A 22,955-nucleotide genomic window follows, 5' to 3' on the forward strand; every position below is an offset into this window, starting at 1 on the left:
TATCTTTTAATTTTTATTCTAGTAACATATATATGACTTAAAATTTCCTCTTTTAACCACATTCATGTATATAACTCAGTGCTATTAATTACACTCACAATATTGTGCTGCTGTCACCACTATCCATTTCCAAAAGTTTGCAATCAAACTAAACAGAAATTCTAAACAAATTAAGCATTCTCTACCCCAGCGCATCCCCTGGTAATCTGTGTATTCTAGATTCTAACTCTGTGAGTTTGCTTATTCTAATTATTTCATATCAATGAGATCATACAGTATTTGTTCTTTTCTGTCTGGCTTATTTCACTCAGCACGAAGTCTTCAGGGTTTATCCACGTTGTTGTATTTATGAGGACTTCATTTCTTTTTGTGGTTGAATAATATTCCATTGTATGTATATACCACATTTTGTTTATCTGTTCATCAGTTGATGGGCACTTGGGTTATGTCCATCTTTTGCGAATTGTGAATAATGCCACTATGAACATTGGTGGGTAAGTATCTTTTGAGTCCCTGTTTTCAATGCTTTTGGGTATACAGTTAGTAGAGGGATTGCTTAGTCTCTGAGGAACTGCCAAACTGTCTTCAACAGTGGCTGCACCATTTTACATTCCCATCAGAAATGAATGAGTGTTCCTGTTTCTCCATGTCTTCTCCACCACTTGTAATTTTCTGTTTTTAATAGTGGCCATTTTAGTGGGTGAGAAATGGTATCTCATTGTGATCTTGATTTTCATTTCCCTAATAGCTAGTGCTGTTGGGCATTTTTCATCTGCTTTTTAGCTATTTATATATCCTCTCTGGAGAAATGTCTATTCAAGTCTTTTGCCATTTTTAAATTGGTTTGTTTGTCTTTTTATTGTTGAGTTGCAGGAACTCTTTATATATTCTGGATATTAAACCCTTATTGGATATGTAGTTTCCAAATATTTTCTCCTGTTGAGTAGTTTGTGTTTTCACTGCCGTGATAAACTCCTTTGATACACAAAAGCTTTTAATTTTGAGGAGGTCCTGTTTATCTACTTTTTGTTTAGTTACTTTTGCTTTGGGAGTAAAGTCTGAGAAACCATTGCCTAACACAAGATCCTGAAGATGCTTCCTTACATTTTCTAATAGGAGTTTTATAGCCCTGGTTCTTACATTTAGGTCTTTGATCCACTTGGAGTTAACTTTTGTATATGGTGTAACATAGGGGTCCTCCTTCATTCTTTTGCATATTGATATCCAGTTTTCCCAGAACCATTTGTTGAAGAGACTGTTCTTTCCCAATTGATTGGACATGGCAGCCTTGTCAAATATCAGTTGGCTATAGATGGGAGGGTCTATTTCTGAACTCTCAATTTGATTCCGTTGGTCTTCATATCTGTTCTTATGCCTATACCATGCTGTTTTGACTATTGTAACTTTGCAATAAGCTTTAATTTCAGTAAGTGTGTGTCCTTCAACTTTGTTCTTTTTCAAGATGTTTTTGGCTATTTGGGGCTCCTTACCCTTCCAAATACATTTTTTAACTGGCTTTTCAATTTCTGCAAAGTAGGCTTTTGAAATTTTGATTGGGATTAGATTGAATCTGTAAATCATTTTGGGTAGAATTGAAATCTTAACAATATTTAGTCAGTTTTCCAATCTATGAACATGGTATTTCCTTCCATTTATTTCGGTCTTCTTTGATTTCTTTCAGTAATGTTTTGTAGTTTCCTGTGTACAAGTCCTTTACATCCTTGGTTAAATTTATTCCTAGGTGTTTGATTCTTTTAGTAGCTATTGTAAATGGAATTTTTTTCATTTCCTCGGATTGCTCATTTCTAGTGAATAGAAATAGTTCTGATTTTTGCTTGTTGATCTTGTACCCTGCTACTTTGCTGAATTCATTTATTAGGTCTAGTAGCTTTGTTGAAGATTATTTTGAGACTTTCTGTAGGATGATGGCATCTGCAAATAGTGAAAGTTTTACTTCTTCCTTTTCAATTTGGATGCCTTTTATTTCTTCTTCTTGCCCAACTGCTCTGTCTAGAACTTCCAGCACAGTATTGAATAACAGTGGTGACAGTGAGCTTCCTTGTCTTGTTCCAGATCTTAAAGGGAAAGCTTTCAGTCTTTCACTATTGAGTATGATGTTTGCTGTGGGTTTTTCATATATGTGGTTTATCGTGTTGAGGAAGTTTCCTTCTATTCCTATTATTCTAAGTGTTTTTATCAGGATACCATGCTGAGTTTTGTCAGATGGGTTTTATGCATCAATTGAGATGACCATGTGTTTTTTTTCCTTTCATTTTGTTAATGTGGTGTATTATATTAATCGATTTTCTTATGTCAAGTCACCCTTGTATACTTGAGAGAAAACTGACTTAATCATGGGGTATAATTCTTTTAATGTGCTGTTGGATTCGATTTGCCTGTATTTTGTTGAGGATTTTTGCATCTATATTAATCAGAGAAATTGGTCTATAATTTTCTTTTCTTGTAGTATCTTTATCTGGCTTCGGTATTGTTCCAGTTTGCTAATGCTGCCAGAATGCAAAACACCAGAAATGGATTGGCTTTTATAAAGGGGATTTATTTGGTTACACAGTTACAGTCTTAAGGTAAAGTGTCCATGGTAATGCATCAACAGTCGGGTACCTTCACTGGAGGATGGCCAATGGTGTCTGGAAAACCTCTGTTAGCTGGGAAGGCATGTGGTTGGCGTCTGCTCCAGAGTTCTGGTTTCAAAATGGCTTTCCCCCAAGATGTTCCTCTCTAGACTTCAGCTTCTCTCCAAAGTGTCACTCTCAGTTGCTCTTGGAGCATTTGTCCTCTTTTAGTTTCTCTGGAGCAAAAGTCTGCTTTCAAAGGCTGTCTCCAAAATGTCTCTGTAAACTGCAGTTCCTCTCTCAGCTCCTGTGCTGCTTCAGAGTCCCCTCTTGGCTGTAGCTCTTCTTCAGAATGTCACTCTCAGCTGCACTGAATTCCTTCTGTTTGTCAGCTCATTTGTATGGCTCCAGTGATTTAATTTAGACCCACCCTGAATGAGTGGGGTAACACCTCCATGGAAATGATCCAATCAGAGTCATCACCCACAGTTGGGTGGAGCACATCTCCATGGAAACTCTCAAAGAATTATGATCTAATCAACACTGATATGTCTGCCCACACAAGATTACATCAAATATAATGGCATTTTGGGGAAAATACATTCAAACTAGCACAGATATTATGTTGATGTTGGTGTCATAGAATGAGTTAGGTAATAGTGTTCCCCCCTGTTCATTTGTCTGGAAGAGTTTGAGCAGGATTGGTGTTAATTCTTGGAATGTTTGGTAGAATTGGTAGAATTCACCTGTGAAGTTATCTGGTCCTGGGCTTTTCTTTGTGGGAGGTTTTTGATGACTGATCCAATCTCTTATAATTTGTCTGTTCAGAGCTTCTATTTCTTCTAGATTCAGTGTAGGTTGCGGTCGCGGTTACTGCTTCTGGGGGGAGTGGCGGCCGGTAGCGGAGCCCTCAGCTCTCGGGGCTGCTTAAAGGGTACCGGCGGCGGGGGCTCTTTCCCGGAGGCGAGGGCGAGGCGGAGGACTTGGCCAGGTCCTCGGCGGGAGGCGTACAAGGTGTGGAGGGCGGCGATAAGGACAAGACACTCTTCATCCAGTAGGAGTATGCGCCAAAGAGATTTATTCAGGGGTGATTACAGGTTATATAGGCTGGTAAGAAGGGTAGCGCTGGAAAGGAGGTGAAGTAGCCTTAAATGGCAATACTGAAGGGAGAGGGGCTAGGATTGGTTCTGAGAGGACGCAGGAGCCGTTGCAGCGGGCGGGAGTTGTTCTGGCCACGGTGCATGCGCGCTGGCGGTGGCAGGAGTTGCCTTGGCACAGGGGAGTGTGCGGGCAAGATAAGGAAGTGAGGAAAGGGCGGTTGGGAGAAAGGCGGTTCCCTCCGGCAAGCCTCCCCTGCCAGTGGCATTTTGGGTGAGGAAAAGGGAGCTGCCTTGACCTCGCTCCCCAGGCTCGGGGGGGCTGCAGAGGGCACTAACGCCCGTACCCACTACCCTCCCCAGGGGGTGATATCAGGTCCCCTGGCCCAGGCCTGGTAAGTCGAGGTACAAGCTCAGTCACCCGCAATTCCCCTTTCTTTTCTAATTAGAGGAAGAGGCTTTACCGGAGAGGCCCGCTAAGGGTGAGGGAAGGGGGAGGTCAGGGAAGGGAAAAAGGGGTTGACGGTGGCTCAGCGAGGCTGGAGCTCAGTGTTGGTGTGGTGCCCGGGCGCTTGACAACGGCTTCGCTGCAGCGGGCTGGGCGAAGGTGAGGGGTTTAAAGTTCAGGGGTTTAGAGAAGCTGGAACTCGAGGCGAGAGCGATGTTCAGGTGATTGAGAAGGGCCTCGCGGTTGGCGAGTCGACCGGTGGCATTGAGGTCGTGGAGGGTTGGCTGTCATCTTGGAGTGGGGGGCGTCAGAGGTGGCGAGTCGCTGATACTGGATTTGCACGAACGAGGAAAAAATGGCATCTGTTTGTTTCCTTACAAGCTGGACAATTTTGCGGATGAGGCAGGGTCCTAAGATGAGAGCTAGAATAATTATTAATAAGGGGCCAAGAAAAGGAAGGATGTATGGGAGGATGGGAGTGAAAAAACTGGACCAATAACTGGTGGCTTCACGATTTCTTTTACGCTTTTCCAGTCCCTCTCGGACCCTTTTTAGGCTGTTCTCGACGAGACCTGTGGAATTGGCATATACACAGCACTCTTCTCCTAGGGCGGCGCAGAGGCCTCCTTCTTTGAGGAGGAGAAGGTCAAGACCTCGGCGGTTTTGGAGCACTACCTCAGAGAGGGAATTGACAGAATTTTTTAGATGGTAAATAGCGTTTTGTAAGTGATGAATGTCTTCGTCAACAGCCGCCCTGAGGTGAGTTAGGGCGGAGCCTTGACTGGCTAGTGCAGCGATTCCGGTGCCAGTGCCGGCAAGACCTAGGAGGGAGGCAAATGTGAGGGCGGTGATGGGCTCTCGCTTTTGCAGAAGGGCAGGAGCTGCAGTTCTTTCCAGACGGAGGAAGAAGTCTTCTTCGCTGTGGTATAAGACCCTAGGGATAAGGACAATTAGGAGGCAAGTTTCTTTATATTCACTGATGATATTCGTGCTGAGACAGGGGGTAAGTCCTGTAGAGGAGCAGAGCCATTGGGAGGAGTTATGAGGAATGAGAAATTTGGCAGAGCTGCTGGGAGATGAGTAGCTGGCACAGGCAGTGAGGTCGGGAGAGTTACTGGAGCGAGGGTGGACGCACTTTCCCGTATAGGAGACTGAATGAAAGGTCAGGGGGACGGCAGAGGTATTCCAATTGCATTCCAAGGGGCTGTTTTCTGTGCTTTCTGAAAAGGAGAGGTTGGAGGCAACGGGCTCGTACAGTGAGGAAGAGGTGGAGAGGCAGAGCCAGCAGGAGGAGGTAAAATTGGGGTTGGAGGAGTTCACTGAGGCAAAGGCGGCTTGGATGAGGCTGAGGAGGGGAGAGGAATAACGAGAAGGGGGCAGAGGAAGCTGGGGTGGTGGGGTTGGCGATGCGTTGTTTGTAGCTGAGGTGCGGCTGGTTGGAGCTGAGGTGCGGCTGGAGAGCTGTGGAAAAAGGGGGTTAATGACTTTATTGGGACCAATGCCAGAGGGTGTTTTTAAAGCAGTATTTTGGTATGGTTGGCTTACAGCCTCCTTTTTTATTAGAATAAGTGATTCTCGGTCGGTTCCTTTCTCATAGATTCTGAAGCCCCAAGTTTGACTGAGTAACCAGGAGGGATCAGTGGGGAGCTGCACTGTAAGATTAAGATGTGTGCAGGATCCCTTACTTTCTTGGCCGAGCCAGTTAACAGTAGGGAGTTTGCACCCTGTAGGGGCCCACTTTAGGGTAAGGTAATGATTAGGAACAGGAGGCTTCCAATTAGTGGCTAATGTTTCACACCCCCAGTATGCACAGTAGTACTCGTTGGGGGAATTACAGCACAATTTTCCAGGATTTGAGGATGGGCACATGTAATATTGGGCCTGGGGATTACTTACCTTTCAAGCGCAGGTTTCTTCGACTCTGGAGACAAAGGTGGTGAAAGGTTTACTCGGCTCCTGGAAGAGCTTGGTGAATTTATTAGGCCGACAGGCAGAGCAGTTGGCAAATGCTCGTAAGGCGATTCCCCAAAGGATAGGCCAAAAGGTGGCAGGTGCATTAATATAAGCAGACGCATTTAGAAACGCTCCAGTGCCCAAATAGGCTTCGGGGGGATGATAGACTCCAAGGGCTACGTCTTGCTCACTTTGCTTAGCTGCTTCTGCCTGGAAGTGAGCACGCCAGTCAACAAACTGACCGGGGTTAAGAATGGAACGGGCAAGCGAGGCCCAGTCTTGGGGGATGCAAAAGTCCATGCCGAGATCCTGCAGAATTTGGGAAGCGTATGGGCTACCTAACCCGTCCTCCCTGACGGCCCTGCGAAGCTGCTTGATAGTATCTGAGTCAATGGGATACCAGTCATACGGTTTCTGTGGGGTGGGGGCAAGGTTAAGAGGAAAGCAGCGAAAAGCACGAGAGAAAGGAGGACGCGCTTGCAGAGGGCTTGGCGCGGGAGTGGGGGTAGGGGGAGCGTTGCCCCAAGGGTTGCCTTGAGGTGTAGAAGGCAGCCAGGGGTTGTTAGTCGGCAGGGTGGGAGGAGCGGCGGCAGCTGCCGGTAGCGGCTCCGAGCGGGAGCTCGCCGGAGGGGGAGGTGGGAGTGGGAGGCCCCAAGCGTCGCAAGATGGCGGCGCGGTGGGCGTGGCTAAGACACAAGATGGTGGATCAGCCCCGCCCTGTGAAAGGGCGGGGCCCAAGGCATAAGATGACGGACTAACTCCGCCCTGTGGAAGGGCGGGGTAAAGCGCATGCGGTTTCCGGCCCAGCTTAGGGCTGATGTCATCGCCGGAGCATTTCCTCCCCTCGATGGAAAAAGAAGGAGGAAGTTCGCCATCTAGGCGTGGCGCAGTGTTATTTTGCTTTTTGGGAGTCACCTCGAGCGCGTTATTAATCTGCTCGACTAAGGACTCCGTGTCCGAGTCATGATTTGAATTAATATCGCTATCTGAATCTGTTGGCTGGGTTGATAGGGCCTCCTTGGATTTAACGGGGCCTCGATCAGGGGGGAGGGAGCCTTGAAGGCAGGAGCGGATGGTTATCAAGGTGGGGAGCAAGCCGGGAGGGAAGCGCTTGCTCTCATGTTCCATGGCGTTAGTGACTTGATCAATAAGACGATCATAAGTAACAGGGTCCCAAAGATGGCAAGTGGTGAGCCATGGGTTAAAGGGCAGCAGGAGGTCCCAGTATACCTGCAGCTGCCGAACAGACACTTTACAGCGATGCGTGTCTAGGAGACCCGCTAGAGCACGAACTTGAGGTGCCTGGCACGTAGATAGACGATTACCCATAGCTGAGGGGGGAGGAGGGGAGGTTGTTTACCGAGCAGAGAGAATGAGATAAACCGTGGCCGCGAGGCCGAAGGAGACGGCGAGAGCGGAAAGCAGTGCCCTTTGGCAACGGGAGCAGTCGGGGGGGGCGGTTGCAAAGAGGCACACGGCGCCAAATGAGGAAACAAAGATACAAAGAACCACAGCAAAGTAATGGAGGGGAAGAGGGAGAGCGTTAGGAGGAATGGGGGTCATAGAAGTGCGCATACAAGAGGACGAAGAGAGCGTGGGGGAAGGGAGGAGCGGCTTCGGAGCGGTGAACCTCATACGGCTCCGGAAGCGGCGAAGGAGAGGCGGCCCTTACCTTGCAGGCGAGGAAACGGGAAGCTGGAGAGGCGTCCGGGCGAGCGGGCAACCTGCCGAACTGTTGTGTGGAGACGTCCCTCACACGGGGCACCAGCTGCGGTCGCGGTTACTGCTTCTGGGGGGAGTGGCGGCCGGTAGCGGAGCCCTCAGCTCTCGGGGCTGCTTAAAGGGTACCGGCGGCGGGGGCTCTTTCCCGGAGGCGAGGGCGAGGCGGAGGACTTGGCCAGGTCCTCGGCGGGGGGCGTGCAAGGTGTGGAGGGCGGCGATAAGGACAAGACACTCTTCATCCAGTAGGAGTATGCGCCAAAAAGATTTATTCAGGGGTGATTACAGGTTATATAGGCTGGTAAGAAGGGTAGCGCTGGAAAGGAGGTGAAGTAGCCTTAAATGGCAATACTGAAGGGAGAGGGGCTAGGATTGGTTCTGAGAGGACGCAGGAGCCGTTGCAGCGGGCGGGAGTTGTTCTGGCCACGGTGCATGCGCGCTGGCGGTGGCAGGAGTTGCCTTGGCACAGGGGAGTGTGCGGGCAAGATAAGGAAGTGAGGAAAGGGCGGTTGGGAGAAAGGCGGTTCCCTCCGGCAAGCCTCCCCTGCCAGTGGCATTTTGGGTGAGGAAAAGGGAGCTGCCTTGACCTCGCTCCCCAGGCTCGGGGGGGCTGCAGAGGGCACTAACGCCCGTACCCACTACCCTCCCCAGGGGGTGATATCAGGTCCCCTGGCCCAGGCCTGGTAAGTCGAGGTACAAGCTCAGTCACCCGCAGTAGGTTGTTCATGTGTTTCTAGGAATTTGTCCATTTCATCTAGGCTGTCTAATTTGTTGGCATACTGTTGTTCATGTTACTCTCTTACGATTCTTTTTATTTCTGTGTGGTCAGTAGTAATGCCCTCTCTCATTTCAGATTTTATTTATTTGCATCTTCTCCCTTTTTTCTTCGTCATTCTAGCTAAGGGCTTGTCAGTTTTATTGATCTTTTCAAAGAACCAACTTTTGGTTTTTCTAATGCTCCCTATTGTTTTTTTTTTTTGTTTGTTTTTTTTTACAGATACACGAACAAAAGTTTAATATACCAAATTTTATTGTTTGTTGCACTTAGTTTAGTGTCAATATTTTGGGCAATTTTTAAGGTTAAAAAAAGGCCTTAATAATAGCTCTGTACAATAATATTTAACATAACTCAACAGGACAATGCAAACTACTTTCACATCATATTTTCACAAATTGTTCTAAAGACAGCAAATTCATGTTCAGTGTTTTCCTTTGCTTTAAAATAAGCTACCAGTAATTCTAACCAGTCTAAAATGTTTTGTTCTTGGACCAAATACAAGCATTCATACTTGCAAAAATGTTTTGCAATGGTACCTTGGCCTCTACAAAAAACATAAATAGCTAAGTAGAGACTAGAATTTATTTTCAAATACTGTGACTGACTTCCAAATAATCCCTTCTCAGAAGTATTTGCAAAATACCAGATAATTAGATCAGATTTAATTCTTTGGTATAAGCATGAAACTGTTCCTGACAGCTTTCCATGGCTTCTGAATAAACCAAGAAGAAACCCAAGGGGCATGAGTGACAATGAAATCTAGTATATAATGCAAGACAGGCAAGAGTGATAAAGTAATTTTTTTTAATAGGAAAAGTAAACACTAATATTATACTCTAGAGAAAATAACACCTATTTAGAGATTTTAATGTTACAGAAAACCAAAAGGTCAAACTTCATAATGATCAAAATTGTAACTTATAGCTGGAATATTTTGCTGCATTTTGTCATTATACCACAATGTAACTTACAGTATACTATAAGTACTAATGTAACGTTTAGTATACTACAACTATTACTGTAACTTATGTATACTATAAGTGCTAATGTGACTTATAGTATACAGCTCTCTGAGGACTCTTAGATCTTGGCATAACAGAAAACTCTTCGCACCACCTCAGAAGGGGGAAAAACCAAATTCTTTTCACCCCACAAATGCCTGAACTTTATACCATAAATTAAATCAAAGTGAGAGGTATAAAGCATCATCACTTTTGCCATTTTTGTTTTTGGAGTTGTATACTGCTTAATTTAGCAAGCTTAAAAGCTTATAGAATCAACTTTTTGATTAAGAACAAAGTCTAGGACTTAATGGTTATTAATTTTACTACCAAAATATCTAAGGGACTCAATCCGTTTTAATAATTATAACTCTTCTAAATATCATTTGAAAAATCCTTTGTGGACACTAGACCCAAGACTACATTATATCCAAACAGAATACCTGTGACCTGGGTTTTGAAGTTTTTCACTCAGTTACCTGTTCTTCAGCCAGCTACTTCCTCTCATGCTTTATTCATTTACTAAACACAAACTGAGTTTTTTACATTGGACCTTCTCCTACAAGGCCCTAGCAGATACCTTTGTAAACATGCATTTACAGTCTTTGAACACCAACATCTTAAACTGAGACTAATGCCTAGAGCCACATTTCTTATTAAAAGTTTGTCACTGAAGATTTACCATTCAGGGGGATTAACCTAACATTATCTGGTGGGGGGGGGGAAGCAAACAAACAAACAAAAAAACTGAGTTACAGATATTCCCATTAATCTTAAAACCCCAAACTGGAATTCTGATGAATTTTTTTTTAAACATTTCTACTGAAGAAAAGGCAACTGCACTTACTGCATCAACACTATTAAGTGTAAATAATAGCAAGAAAGGGACCTACTCATATTTCCAAAGACCAAGATTTACTATGGCAAAGTCTAAAAAATAGGCAAAGAAGATGAGATACTAAATACCAGTATCATAAAAATAATCAATTTCTATCTTTGTCTTTCTTCTGCTGCATGAGGAACTAAAGGAGTCAAATAGAGGATTGTACTGCTGAGCCAACCATGAAAATTTTAAGAATAGACAGGTATATATACCCTGTTATTCTTTCAGGGCATTATTTTATACACGTTTAAAAAAAACTTCAAAAATAAAAATAAAGAGTTATTTAGCCTTGTGAATATTTTGCAATAAAGTTTCTTGAATTTCTATGTCAAACTCTTTAAGCAATTCAACTTTTCAAATAGTCATCACTCAAAAGTCCCTTTGCCATGGCATCTATCCCACGGTTACAAAGCGGGTTCCTCCTTTGTTGAATGTGAGAGTGGCTCTTTGTTCCTTCAGGATCCCAAATCGCTCATTCGAAGTCATCCCTGTCTGTTTTACAACACTATTTATGTCAAATTGTAGGGGTACACCTTTAGGAACTTTCTTTATATCCGATTGCTCTCGCTTTGCCAAGAATGAGGGTCCAGCAGTACAAGTTAATCGTGGTTTCTGAGTTACTGGGCACTGCACTGCTCCAGGATTGTCAATGGATACAGTTAAAATTCCTCCATTTGTGGTGGAAGTCCTCCATTGACGAGTTCTCTTTGCTACTACATCATCTAGCAGTTATTCTGTGTTCAACTGGGCCTGAACCTTCAGGCCTCTTCTGAAAAGAAAAGTTGCCTGATGAGTGTCTTTCTGATGGCTTAATTTATTTCCACTTCTAGTAAAATTGGCTGGAATGTTATTTTTTCTGCTTAACTGGTTAGGTCTCTTGAGAACAGCAACTGGTTTCCTCTGCACTTCATTTTGTCTCAGAAGGTTTGTCTTCCTTTTTAACACTGGAAAATATCGCTCTATTCTTGTCACTTAGAGGTGGTCTATTCATAGGACTAATTCCTTTTTGAATTCCAGTTGCTTTCTTAGCTGCAAGGCCAGTGATAATCCCATAAGGACGTCTCTTTCCAGGCATGACTCTTCCTCTATGGCTGAGACTGTTCTTACCAAAACCAGAATTCTGTTGGATTCCCCATTGTATTCTCATCCTGAATTGCTGGGTACCACTTTGTTGGAGTCTTCTATTTAGTCTTGGAAAATTCTGCTTTTTCCTTCCTTTTGATTCAATTTGATTATATCGTCTAAAGACATATCGATTTTGTCGAGGTTTTCATTGCTGTGGGTTTTTGGCGGCGGCGCTAGAGCCGCTGTGGCTCCCACCAACCGGGTACCAAACCGGCTCATGACTGAAGGCGTCGCACTGGAACAGTCAGTAGAGAAGGCCTGAGTCTAGGGCCTGCCATCTCCCACTCACGAACGCAGACTAGCTGCACCGAGGGAGCGTGCCTCCCTATTGTTTTTTAATTCTCAATTTATTTCTGCTATAATTTTTGTTATTTCTTTCCTTCTGCTTGCTTTCAGCTTAGTTTGCTGTTCTTTTTCTAGTTCCTCTAGGTGTGCAGTTAGGTCTTAGATTTTAGCTCTTTTTCTTTTTTAATTGAAGTGTTTAGGGCTATAAATTTCCCTTTCAGCACTACCTTTGCTGCATCCCACAAATGCTGCATCATTTTCATTTGTCTCAGGATATTTACTGATTTCCCTTACTGGTTCTTCTTTGATCCACTGATTGTTTTAGAGTGTGTTATTTAACTTCCATGTATGTGTGGATTTTCCATCTCTTTTTTTAATTAATTTCTGGCTTCATTCTATTATGGTTAGAGAAAATGCTTTGTATCACTTCAATCTTTTAAAATTTATTGAGACTTGTTTTGTGACCCAGCATATGGTCTGTCCTGGAGAATGATCCATGTGCACTTGAGAAGAATGTGTATCCTGTTGTTTTGGGGTGCTGTGTTCTGTAAATGTCTATTAGGTCTCATTCATTTATCATATTCAAGTTCTCTCTCTCTTTTTTAAAATTTATCTTCTGGCTTGATGTTCTATCTATTGATAAGAGTGGTGTATTACGGTCTCCAGCTCTTATTGTAGAGGTGACTGCTTCTCCTCAAAGTTTTGCCAGTGTTTGCCTTATGTATTTTGGTCACTGTGGTTAGGTGCATAAATCTTTATAATTGTTATAGCTTCTTGGTGGATTGCCCCTTTTATTAATATATGGTGTCCTTCTATGTCTCTTAAAAACAGCTTTTGATTTACAATCTATTTTGTTTCGTATTAGTATAGCTACCTCAGGTCCTTTTTGGTTAGTATTTGCGTGGAATATCTTTTTCCATCCTTTCACTTTCAGCCTATTTGTGTCTTTGGGTCTAAGGTGAATCTGTTGTAAACAACAAACAGTTGGACCATACTTTTTTTTTAATCTATTCTGTCCATCTGTCTTTTGATTGGGGGAGTTTAATCTCTTAAAATTCAGTGTTACTACTGTAAAGGCAGTACTTCAGCCATTTTGCCCTTTGGCTTTTATTTGCCATTTCTTTTTGTGGTCTCTCTTTTCCTTTATTACAACTTTTTTTTCTGTATAGTTGATCTTTTCTGATGTTTCTGACTGATTTCTTTCTCATTTCTGTTTCTGTTTATTTTAAAAATGCTTTCTTTGTGGTTATCGTGGGGTTTATATTATACAACCTATAACTTAGTAGTTTGAAAAGATACTAACTTACCTTTAATAGCATACATGTTCTCTGCGCCCATATCCCTCTGTTTCCCTTCTTTATGTTGTTTTTGTCCCACTTTACCTTTTTATATTTCACGCCCAATATCTGGAAATATGCCTTTTTCTTGTTCAATTGTATTCTGATTCTTATAGGAATTAAAGAGTAGATTTGTATATTGAGGATACAGTACAATTGTGTTTTGTATTTACCCTTTTAGTTATCCTTACTGAAGAACTTAATTTCTTCACACTATTCCAAGTTACTCTCCTGTGTTTTCCTTTCAACCTGCAGAACTCCCTTTAGTAGTTCTTTTAGGACAGGTCTTTTGTTGATGAACTCTCTTAGTTTCTGTTTATCTGTGAATATTTTAAACTCTCCCTCATTTTTGAAGGACAGGTTTGCTGGATAAAGAATTTTTGGCTGGCAGTTTTTCCCTTTCAGTACTTTAAATATACCATGTTGCTGCCTTCTTGCCTCCATGGTGTCTGATGAAAAATCAAAACCTAGTCTTATTGAGGATCCCTTGAATGTGAAGAATTGCTTTTCTCTTGCTGCATTCAGAATTCTCTGTTTGCCTTTGGCATTTGACATTCTGTTTAGTATGCCTCTTGGAGTAGGTCTATGAGGATTTATTCTGTTTAGAGAACATTGTGCTTCTCAGACATATGTATGTATGTCTTTCATAAAAGTTAGGGAATTTCCGGCCATGATTTCCTCAAATATTCTTTCTGTTCCTTTTCCCTTCTCTTCCCGTTCTGGGACACCTATGATTTGTGTATTTGTGCACCTCATGCTGTCACTCAAATTTGAGACATTGCTCATTTTTTTTCTGTTCTTTTTCTGTTCTTCTGATTGTGTGATTTCAGTTTTTCTCTTTCCTTGATTCTTTCTACTGCCTGTACAAATCTGCTGATGTTTGCCTCTTGTATATTTTTAATCTTTATTATTGTGCCTTTCATTCCCATAATTTCTGTTATGTTTCTTTTTATACTTTCAAATTCTTTATGCTCACACATTCTCTTTTTAATATCCTTTAGCTCTATGTCCATATTTCCCTTCATCTCATTGAATTGATTTAGGAGATTATTTTGATTAGTTGTTCCAAATTCTGTGTTAGTGCTGAAGTTAATTTGTTCCCTTGATTGAGTCATATCTTCTTGTTTCTTAGTATGTCTTGTAATTTTTTGCTGATGTCTGGGTATCTGATTATCTTGATGACTTAACTCTGAAGATCATTACTTCCTCTTTTCTAGGGTTTTATTGTTGATTGGCTCTGTGTTAAGGCTCTTCTTTGACTTGGTCCAACTTATTCTGGACCTTTAGGGTAGCCTGTGTTTAACGTTCAGATTTTCTCAGCTCTTCTTCATCTGATTCTTGCCATTGATATGTTGTACAGTGTATAAGATTGAACTTCTGTACAATTGCTTCACCGCCAGGAGAAAGCTTTCTTTCCTCTGTTCTTTCTCCAGGAATCTTGATCTGTTCTTTTTTTTTCTGTGCAGAATTTTCTTCACAGCTCCTATGATTTATTTAAATTGTCTCCCTCACTCAGTGCCCCCATTTCCTTACACTTTTCAGTTCTGTGATCTATTCAGTCCTCCCCCCCACCTTTTTTTTTCTGTGAGACTTTCCTGCCTCTGGTTTCTTTCCATTAGAGTATCCTGCCCTGGTGAGAGTCAGGTGGGGTCAATCCAGAAAGGTGGGTCAACCCAGAAAAGTCTGTTTTGTATTTAGATGCCAGCAGTTCTGCAGCAGTCTCCATGTCTTTTTTTTTTTTTTTTTTTCTTTTCTCTAGGGGCCCTTTTGTGTGTAGCATGCAGCACAACTCAGCGGCTTGTCCTGAATCTGGGACTTCGGTCTCTGTGCCTGGATACTCGTGGGGTTCTCACTCTCTGCTGTGATTGGCTCTATAGTCTTCCTCTGCAGCTAGTGGTACCTGGGCCAGGCTGCCTCGTGTGACTCCCAAGCTGCACAGGACCGAGTGAGAGGGAAGGGTACGGACTGGCAGGACTGGGCCAGAAATTTCCTGCCTCTTCTTTGAGGGTTTTTTTTTTTTTTTTCTTCGATTCAGCATTTGTGGGGTCCTTTTCCAGTCTCTGTTGTCCTCTAGAGTTCTAAGCAAGTGGGGGCTTTGTCCTTTACTAGCTGATTTGGAGGAGAGACTTTTCTAGGGGATGTCTTACATCACCATGTTGATCATCTATACTGATTTACGGCATTTATATTATTAGTTATTGAGGCAAATATTTTATGACTTTAAGACTTCATGTTTTGCGAATGATATACTCTGCAGTGTGCTCCTTCTTTTAATGCTTCTATTAATTAACAGAAAGTTTTGCAAAAATTACACTTCCTTCTGACATGTTTGTTTGAATCTTGGACTTGCCACTTATTAGTTGTTAGGTCATGGAAAAGTTATTTAACATCTCTGATCCTTAGTTTCCTTATACGTAAAGTCAGTATAATGAAACCTATGTTTTGTGGTTATTTTAAGAATTAGAGATAATATGTTTTAATTATTCAATATAGAACCTGCTAAAAGGTGCTTAGTAGTGATGGTAGCAACTGTTATTGTATGTTAGTTCATTCATATATATGAGTTGCAAGTTATAATAATGGGGAATTGTTCTTCCTTTAAATTCAATCATTTATTCATCTTTTTACTCATTTAAGATTAGTTGGGCAAAAATAAATGATACTAATGTAACAACTTCATGTCAGTATTTGTTTTCTGTTAAAAATTTTTGTTTTGGTAATAGTAAAAGTATTACTCTTTGAGGACTGACCGACTCTTCGATATCAAAACATGAAGGTATGCTCTTGTTTGCAAGTGAAATATTGAGGATTGTTTTCTGCATAGTTGATTGCACTGTTTTTTAACTTGAGGCAGTTGGTATGGTTGGCTTTTATGCTGACCCTGATTGGCTTTTGGGATGTTCCTGATGTTGCAGAGGCACTGGCAAATGGAAATTTCAGATTAACAATGTTGGAAAGAATTACTTGACATTTGGTAATTTTCAAAGGTTGTTCTTCTTCATGAAGAATTCTTAAAAATTTTTTAATTGAAAAAACACCTGTACATGATAATACATTTAAACAGTATGTAAGGGTAAAGGATGAAAAGTAAGTTCCTCATCCCAGTGGCTACCTCCGCTACCAATTGATTATATAGCCTCCTAGTACTATACCATATACACTCACACATAGTGCTACCTTGTTGCACAACTCCCTGGGAGAGCCAGTCATTTATATTCAAGCATATGCAGCATATGTATATAGGTCCCTTTATTTTTTATGAATAGGAATGTCCCATACATTGTTCTTCCCTTGCATTTTTCACATAACAGTGTATTTTAGAGACCATTCCATATCATTTTTAAGTTGCATAATATTCTGTTCCATGGCTATGTCATTATTTATTTAAGAAGTCCCCTCTTGATGTAAGTTAAGGGTGTTTCTAGTCTTTTGCTTTTATGTAATATGTTGTAGTTAATGTCTATGTACATGTGATAGTATGTGAGTATACTTAGAGAATAAATTGCTAGAAGGGGATGTGCTGAGTCAGAGGTCATGTGCATTAAAATTTAGATAGATGACACCAAATTGCCCTGTTAATGTGCCTTTTTCTTCACACTCTGGCCAACCCAGTTTTCTAACTCTTTGAACTTGGCTAATCTTATTGCTGAAAAATGTGACTTTAGTTGTAAATTAAATCTCATTGTAATTTTAATTTGCATTTTATTAATGAATGAAGCTGAGCCTATTTGCTATGAAGTGATCTCCAGGATCTATTTTTAATGAAATAAATCAAGGATAAGAACAGGGTGCATAATATTCTACCGGTCATCCAAGAAGCAGGAGATACGAATATATATATGCCATCTGTTATTTAAGGAAAGAAAAAAGGAAGGAATAATCACAAACTGATAGGCAATTAGTTATGGCGAAGAAATGGAAGCTAGGCTTCTGAACACACCTTGTGTCAATTTGGCTTTGGAAATATGTAAATTTTGCAGAATTATAAAACAAATTTCAAAGAGAAAAAATATTTTTTAGTTAAATATTTAGACTAATGTTAGGATTCAAAATTTTTAACAAAAGGTAAAAGAAATGTAAAGATAAAGGCAAAGGAGTTAAGCAAAAACCCAGTAATCCTAAATTTGAATGGGAAATATCAGTATAAACTTGTGATGCATTTTCTCCTTAAAAAGAATTCTCCTAGCTCTATTGGCACAAAGTCCTAGAAATTATGACAACCTGGGAACCATGAATATCTTAGTGCCCAGATTTTGGTTTCTAAACACCATATTTTACTAACAGAAGGCAGGGTCCTTTGTAGCAGTGGCTGAAGGAATCTGGAACTAAGAAAGCAGAGAAAATCTATTGGGACTATTGATATCAAGTAAAAAGGACACAGTGGCCAACATGAAGGGGCTTCTACCATCCAGTAAAAGAAATTTCTACCAAAAGAAAGAACAACCTCTGACATTCAGAAGCTGGCCTGGCACTCAGAGCCAGATCATACTCCTATTAAGCCAGCAGTCTCTCAGAATCTCTCAGACTAGGTTACTGTGAAACCATGATAAAATGAGACAAGGCACAGACCAAACCAAAGTCACTATGCCACCCACAAAATACCAAACACCTCCACTCTTGACCAAAATAGTGATTGCTGTTTCTTGACCAATTATAGCTTTATCCTCATTCTAGTCTCCCTTCCTTATGGATAAGATTTATTACAATACCCAAACATAGAATTACCCCCACTTTCTGACAGCATCCAATTTAGAGCAAACCCGTTTCCCTAGACCCTACCCCAAATTACCCAACCAAGCCCAAATTCTGTATTAGGTTCTTTCTAAGATCCTCTTACTGAAACACTTCTCAGTTCCCCTTCATGTGTGTTCTTCCTTGTTGCAATGCATAATAAACCCAACTTCTTTAGCTCTTGCATTCCTGGTGGTCTTTGGCTGAAGGGCATTGGTTTCAGAGTCAGGACAAAGTGAGCAGCAACAAAATAAAGGGAACATGTTAACATGGGAACATCATCAGCAAAATTCTATGTGGGAAATTTTACAGGACAAGTGACAAGAGGAAGGGAAAAAAAGAGGGAGGTGGTACTCAGAGATTAAAAGAGATTCAGAGACCCATCAGCTGGATGCAGTGACTAGTCTTTTTTTTTGGGTCCTGAGTACAAAAACCAACTATAAAATTTTTTTTTGAGACAGTTGGAGAGATTGGAATACTCCTTACTAAATGATTTGAAGGAACCGTTGTTAATTTTGTTAGGTGGTGTCCTGGTTTGCTAATGCTGCCCTTTTGCAAAACACCAGAAATGGATTTGCTTTTATAAGGGGTTTATTTGGTTACAAAGTTACAGTCTTAAAGCCATAAAGTGTCCGAGGTAAGGCATCAAAAAAGGGGTACCTTCTCTGGAGAAAGGCCATCGGCTTCTGGAAAACCTCTGTTAGCTAGGAAGGCATGTGACTGGCGTCTGCTTAGATTGGGGTTTACAGATGAAACAAATCGGCTGTGTGTTAATAATTGCTGAAACCAGGTGATGTGTACGTGGAGGTTTCATTATGTTGTTTCTCTGCTTTGTATGTGTTTGAAAATTCCCTTAATTAAAAGTCTTGTTTTTTTTTTTTTTCTTTTTTCTTTTTTAAGCCATTTTAATTTTTCTGTGAATTTGCCTGTCCATGCCATTTGTACGTTTTTCTATTGGGTTTCTGCTTTTTTTCCCCTAATTAATTTAAAGGTTTCTTTATATTAAGAAACTTAGCCTTTTGCCATGTGTTTCACAGACATTTTTTATTTGTCTATTGAGTTTGTTCATGGCATGTTTTTAACCTGTGGAGAATTTTTATTTTTTATGTTGTCAAATTTATCAATCTTTTTTTTTTATGGCTTCTGTGTTTTATGTGTTGCTTATAAAGACCTTCTTATCTCTGAGATTCTGTAAAGTTCTTTCATATTTTCATGAAGATTCTTAATGACTGTAGAATGCTTCTTTATACATTTGACTATTTGGTCATCCTGATTTCCTCTTACAGTATTTGGAGATGATCTCCCTAGTGCCCTATTCCAAAAATATGTAAGGAAGATTGTTCAGTAGTTATCATGTATAGCACATTTATAGATTTAACAGTGAACACCAAGTATTGACTGGAAACAAAGTTTCATAGTTAATCCCCTCACCACCCCCCACCCCCCCAAAAAAAAACTATGAAGAATTAATGAGAAATCTATTACTTACAAAATTGTCAAACTATGCTAAATATTATATAAAAATATTAATGATATAGTTCAGAATTTCTAATTTTAGAAAAATTTGACTGCTTTACATAAAGAGACATTCCTTTTAGTTCTTTTTGTGGGGCTTATGGATCAAGGAGGCAGATGTCTCTACTCTTTGAATTTGATATCTTTAAGCTTGTTCCTTTCTTAGATAGGGTTCTTTTGCACAGGCAGAACAGTAAATTTCTAGTTTCTCATTTCTGGAGGATTAAAAGAAGGCTATGTCTTCTTCATTGTTGATTCTTGAAGACCTGCTAGGACTCTGGGGATGAATCTTCTAACTTCTAACCTGCATCAAAGATTAAGTTCACAAACAGATTGCACAGAATCCTTCCCATTTAGTGTGGTGGTGGTGGTGGTAGTGGAATGAGGTATCTCGGGCTTGTGTTTTGGAGTTGTATTATTCTGTGTGTCCTCAGTTAAGAATTAATTCTGCAGTTAGTGTTTCTCTTTTAGAACTTTTAAAAAATCATTTAAGGAAAATAAAAGTTGAGAAAGTGACATTTGATACTGTATTTTAAACATTTTATTCACCATGCCAAAAAATTTTATAGTTTAACATTAATCACTTTTCTAGTTAAGTTAAAAAAAAAAAAATCTTAACTAGGAACAAATTTTTCTTCTCTGAAGATAATCCACTTTTTTTTCATAGTTAGAAGCTTTAGTCTTCACCTAGTCCTTTCCAGCTTAGGTGTGAAAACATGACCAGTGTGACAATTGCTTCTAAAGATTATATTACAGTTTGAGTTTAGTTTAATGTTTTTCAGGAATAAATCTTTGAATTTATAGGGTCATTATCTCTGGAGGTTCACGTCTATATTCTCATGGTTTGTTGTGTTATATTTGTCACTTATTTTTATAATGTTTCTAAAGGTACTATATAGTTCTGAATGCTTTTCATACTCTTACTGATATGCATGGTTCTCTGAATGAAACCAGGGGACTGACTGGGTGATTGGGTATTCCTAATAGGAACCTGGAAACAGATCAGTTAACCTTTCTGTGGTAATTAGTACATTTTTATTCTTAATGGATATCTTTACAGTTCTATGTCAATCTTGTAAGATGTGTGAGGACAAAATGAAGTTAAATATATGAAGACCATCTGTGTTATTGGGAAGTGGCTATATAAACTCAGGATTTTCTATTTTATTTTTCATATGATTTCTTAGTACTAATCAAATGCATTAATCAACTTCTGGTTAGCTATCCCATTTATAAGAAGATTGTCTTTAGATGTATTGTTTTCAAATTGTTCCTGATGTAATTTAGCAAAAGAGATGAAGTTCTTTGTTAACCAATTTCTCTTGTTTGATTTTATTCTCTCACTTAAACTGTAGTTTGGCAAAAAGCCATTTACACCAAAATATTAATTACCTTTTAATCCCAAATAAGTTTGAAATACAGATGAGTCAGTTTGACCTGAGGATAGGACAGGATGGCAAAAGGGCAATTTTCTGGCTCCTCCTGAATCATTCATTCATTAATTTATATTTTTTACCCAATTTCTGATATAAACTGGAAGAGGCTTTTATAAAAATACTCTAATACAATATAGCTGTATGGTACAGAAAATTAAATTGAAAATGAATGACTTAATGAAGAAAGAAAGATGTATCAGAATATCTTGGTCAGTGGTCCAGTCTGGGAATCACAATCCTTTCCTTGTGTAGCATTAAAATATACAGATGCTGGGGCTGTTATGAAGTAGGGCCTTTATTGTTGCAGAATTCCACTGGTAATTATGATGTATAGCTAGGACTGAGAATTACTGCCTTAGAAAATGGGTAGTTAGGTAAATGAGTTTATAATTTTGCCCGGAACTTCCTGACATTCATTGCAAAAGAGGAGACGAGTTTGATAGCATTTGGTGTCTTAACCTTGCAACATCAGGAGAGGCACTTTTTTCTACCACAAAACTAAGAGTGTTTGATTTTGTAGATGTCCACAACTAGTCAGTCTCTTTAATAAATAGTTATAAAAGGATTCAGAAACGTTCATTACCTAGTGGTTTTTTATTGATCCTTGTTTGAAGCTGATGGTATAATATTAGAGAATTATTGTTTGGTAATTATTGTTTGGTAATGTTTCTGCATGATGCTAAGTGCAGTTTCTTTAGACTAAAGGTTGCACTTTATTCATTTTTGTATTCCCAGCCCTTAGCACAGTTTCTGGCACATATTTTGGAGGTATTTTATAAATTCATTTGTAATAGATGAGCTCAAATGTTTGATTTCCTGGTGAACTAATTACCTTAAAGATAGAGTTTAGAAAATCCAGAGTAAGAGATGATTAGCATGTTTCCTAGACCATCTGTCACCAATATCAATTGTTTCTACTTGGCACTGAAGACTTGTTTTTTGGGGGAGGGCAGCTGGTGTAAAGTTAAAAAACAAAAACAAATCACCAACTCTTAGGTTGTTTTGCACCCCTCTGTAGTGGCCAAAAGTCAGTGCAGTCTTTTTTCTTCTTTTTTTTTTAAATTGACATTCTTACTATGCGGATTATTCAGTAAGGATTAATGCAGTCATTGGATTATCCCCATAGTAATACCACTGTAATAACTGGTAGCTGTTTCTGCCTTACACCCTTACAGTCTATTCTTGATGTAGTAAGCAGAGTAATCCTTTTAAAATGCAAGACAGGCTATGCCATGTCTCTGCTTAAAAGCCTTCCAATGATTTCCCATGTCAGAGTAAAAGTCAAAGTCCTTCCAGTCACCTGTGCACTCTACCTGATCTCCTCCCTCTGCCCTTTCACATCTCTAACCTCAGCCAGTGCTGTCCCCTGGCTAATTCTTCTCTGACTGCGTCCTGGCTGTTCTAGAGGAAGCTGACATGCCCTTGTCTTCCGGCCTTTGTTCCTACTGTGGCCTCTAGGTGGGATGCTGTTTCCTGTATCGGCATGGCTAGCTTCCTTCTATTTTATTTTCAGATTTCTGCTTAAATGTCGCTTTCTCATGAGGCTTTACTAGATTATCTTTTATATTTCACCCTCACCCCAAGCTCACTGTCCCTGCTTTATTTTTATCTCGTTCACTTACTGCCATCACCATTACCAGGGGATAGTACTGTTGCTTTGGGGGTCTTACCGTCACTCCCACGAGAACAGGGATTTTTGTCTGTTTTGTACGCTGTCTTATCCCCATCTTCTAGGACACTTCTTGGCAGTGTGCTCTCAATTGTTATTTGTTGAGTAAATGAATTAATAAAGCAGATACTATACATTGTAATAATACAGAGTTCCGTGAGACTCAGTATTATTCTGATCTAAAGTTAAAAAAGAGGGGTGTAGCGTGTAGAAGTTTTTATATTTCCTGTCAAAAGATTATAGGCAATTTACTCTAATAGCTCTACCCAAATAGTTATATTTAAGTTAAAGGGACAATAGGGCTAGTCCTATCCTCTACCATTTAGGGATAGAATTTGATCCATTATAAACCCATTCCTACCTTGAGGTGAGTTTTATGACAAAGACATTATAAGAAACACTTAA

The 22,955-nt window shown here is 40.3% G+C and overlaps 1 protein-coding gene and 1 pseudogene across 7 annotated transcripts in view; one reads left to right on the plus strand and one right to left on the minus strand.

The window, feature by feature from the left end:
• The window catches only part of VRK1 (VRK serine/threonine kinase 1), a 138,649-nt gene that overhangs the window by 34,239 nt on the left and 81,455 nt on the right, over positions 1-22,955 (plus strand). The window lies entirely within an intron of this gene.
• LOC119531091 lies at positions 10,846-11,796 on the minus strand (annotated as a pseudogene).

The sequence above is a fragment of the Choloepus didactylus genome, chromosome 4, assembly GCF_015220235.1.
Source record: "Choloepus didactylus isolate mChoDid1 chromosome 4, mChoDid1.pri, whole genome shotgun sequence".
NCBI classification, from domain to species: domain Eukaryota; kingdom Metazoa; phylum Chordata; class Mammalia; order Pilosa; family Megalonychidae; genus Choloepus; species Choloepus didactylus.